The 3,014-nt window shown below is 43.4% G+C and overlaps 1 long non-coding RNA gene across 1 annotated transcript; it reads left to right on the forward strand.

The window, feature by feature from the left end:
• The first annotated feature begins 995 nt into the window (after positions 1 to 995).
• Positions 996 to 2,343, forward strand: LOC138581831 (uncharacterized). The gene is made up of 4 exons (XR_011304810.1): positions 996 to 1,072; positions 1,162 to 1,278; positions 1,375 to 1,471; positions 1,597 to 2,343. It is a non-coding gene; the product is annotated as an uncharacterized lncRNA (long non-coding RNA).
• The last annotated feature ends 671 nt before the right edge of the window (positions 2,344 to 3,014 follow it).

Genomic DNA, 3,014 nt, shown 5'->3' on the forward strand with positions numbered 1-3,014 from the left:
TATAGGTGTATGGAATTATATATAAACATTGTATATAAATGAACAGTGGGATTATCACATCATAACTTAATCATTTAAAGGATGACGCCCATCTACCCTCCTTTACCATCCAATTGTACACAACAGATCTAATCTCTTGACTTCGGCACTCACCTTCCTCTCTTCTACACATCGAAAATGACACTCTTGCCACCCTCTTGGTTCTAAACTTCTCCATGATCCAATCTTACAGAATTACCCATGTTTCCCTTTACAATCATAACTCTGGTATATCTAGTAAAACCCTTCTGCACATTTCTAGGTTGCTTCACCTTAGCCAAACAGCCTTCTGACATTCGAACTTCACGCTCACATTTTAGTTTACCTTACCTATCCTTTGTTGCACTCTTCCTTTATTTTATTTCTCCCTTATCTATATACATCCTAATAACCCAAAACATGTCTGTACTACCACTATTGGGCTAATCCATTCTGATGCCTCTGCTACTTCAATGATTTCCTCAGCTACTAATATTTTCAATTCTTCCTCAATTTCTGTCTTCAGCACCAACAGTATTGACCTCACTTCTGCCTAAGAGAACCAGCTCTACCTTTCAACTTGATTAAATGCATGAAGCCTGTGAGGCAACCAGTGCTATCATCGAACGCTCCTCGATAGCATTGTGCAATCTCCTCCACTCCGCCTTCTATTTCGTCTTTTGATTCTATGGAGAGAATCTGGTCTGGATGCAACAGATCCAGTTTGACTCCCAATTCTGCCAAGTATCCAATGACAATGCATTCCCTCCTTTCTTGGTAACATGTACTGCTACATCAGCTTTAAGTTTATAAAACCAGGGTGCAAAATGTGCACTCGCCACTAGCTTGTGATGTTGGACTCTTGGCGAGTAAGAAATGGTGTACTGTTTGTATGTACAGAATTGAGTTGGCAAGTGAATTTTGTTTGACTAGCAAGTAACTTGCAACTTTAATTTTTGTGCCCTGCTTAAACTGAAGTTTGGCTTCGAACTCACCAACAATGCCAATTGGCCCCTCCATGTAGGAATTTGCTGCCACATTAGATTCCTGCAAGGTACAACAATTCAACTTTTCCTTCCATATGTCCATGCTGACCAGCGAGTAGTCTGGGCAGATTTACCTATTTGTCTTCTTGCTCCCCAGACTCCCGATCTGAACCACAGACCCACAGGAAAGAACACTGCTCCTGCCACAGCCAACATCTCATGCACCGCACTGCAGAGCCTTGCAGTACCGCCCTCACGCGACTGCCACAACCAGGTACTTCATTACCCGTTTCCTTCATTCTCCCATATATAATCAGGCATGTTGGTCCCTTACCAGCTATACCAACACACGTGTTCGGATTTTTTTCAGATCACCCCATAGCGCACCACGCTTTCACCTGGACATCAATTACCCAACCATGAGGGTTCCAACAACTCGCGGCTGAACCTCTTCCCTCATTTGCAAGGTTAGTGGTGGGGCCTGGAGGGACAGCCCTCAAGGTAGCCTCTCACGGGCTCGTTCTAAAAACTCAGTAATGATCCATCCCCTGGACCATTCAACAATATACTTTTATATTGTTTTCATCTATAGGGAGTCCTGCTTTACCTGGCCCCAGAAGAAGGCTGGCATCTTTTCACAACCGAAACGTCTATTTTGTCATTGTGCCTTAAGCCTACATCTTCCGGACCGATGACCAGAATCCTTAATACCACCTTCATGTTGATGTCGCTTTATAGCAGACCCTATTTTTAGGTTCCTTTAAAGCACAGTGCTGTGTATAGGTTATGTGTGACTAGGACAATTTTCCAATAGGTTGTCCAATATGATGTGATACTTGACAACTCAACAATACAACACAACACAGCACCAGTATAGTTGTGTGTAGTTTGTAAATGCACAGCCTTTTCTTTCCTTGAAACTGCTGGCACATTTCGAAAAAAGTCACCTTTGTATGCTGCACTGTATGGACTAAACAGGCTCAATTGAGTGAATACCTGCCACCACAGAACATGTCTTGCTATTTAAATATGTATTTAATATTTGAAATGCATGTACTTGTGTTCTAGATAACTCACCAAGTGGGAGACAAGGTTTATTCTATTTTCTTTTTCATGTTCAAAAAATGATTTGCATGTTTTATTTATTCTTTGTGCTTACATTGAGTTCCCTATGTTTGAAACTTGTGACCTAACTAATAAAGGTCACGGAAATCGTTTTTTCTCCAGGACTTGGATTTGCACTTCCCTCCAATGATACATACTTATACAGATGTATTAAACCTTATTTTTAGAGATGTGTTGAAACGATTACTACAACTACCCATTGTAGTACAAATGGTTGAGGACAGGACCACCCCCCAGTATTAAATATTTCTCCAGCATTGGATCTTTCATGGATTCACATGCTTAGAATATTCCCCGTCGTCAGACTGGGATCCCTCGGTACACATAAATAGTCGTTTCCTATAGGAAAAAACTTCCGACACTTGTGTGTCCTATCCACATCTACGTCCTCTCCGGGGCCGTCCACGCAAGCCCCGTTGGACGTAATGGTATAAAAGGCCCCGCCCCGCGGGTCCCGTCAGATTTCAACCGTCTCCAAAGATAGTGGGATCTCCTCGCGTAGTCTCTACTGCTAGATTTTTCGAATTGTCGAACTCCTGTGAGTTTAATTTTTTTCGGAATGTCGGGAAAACCACTATTTCGCCCGTGTGCCACGTGCGGATTGAAGAAGGTTTACGAGGGGGACGGCCATTTAGACTGTATTTATTGCCTCCACCCTCACCACTCGGCAGACCAGTGTGAAATATGTAAAGGTTTTTCCCAGAAAACCCTGAAGGATCGAAATCGACTGCTGGTATCCTGGTTAAATGACGGTGCGGGAGCATACCCTCAGTCAGAAGTGGGCTCTGTGCGCAGCGTGGCCTCTGCGAAAACATCAGGAGCCCCTCGACGCCCAATTTCGTCGGAACCTCCGGCTAAGAAGTCACGACCTGTGGAAAAGGACGT

The sequence above is a fragment of the Ambystoma mexicanum genome, chromosome 3q, assembly GCF_040938575.1.
Source record: "Ambystoma mexicanum isolate Mex_15411 chromosome 3q, UKY_AmexF1_1, whole genome shotgun sequence".
NCBI lineage: Eukaryota > Metazoa > Chordata > Amphibia > Caudata > Ambystomatidae > Ambystoma > Ambystoma mexicanum.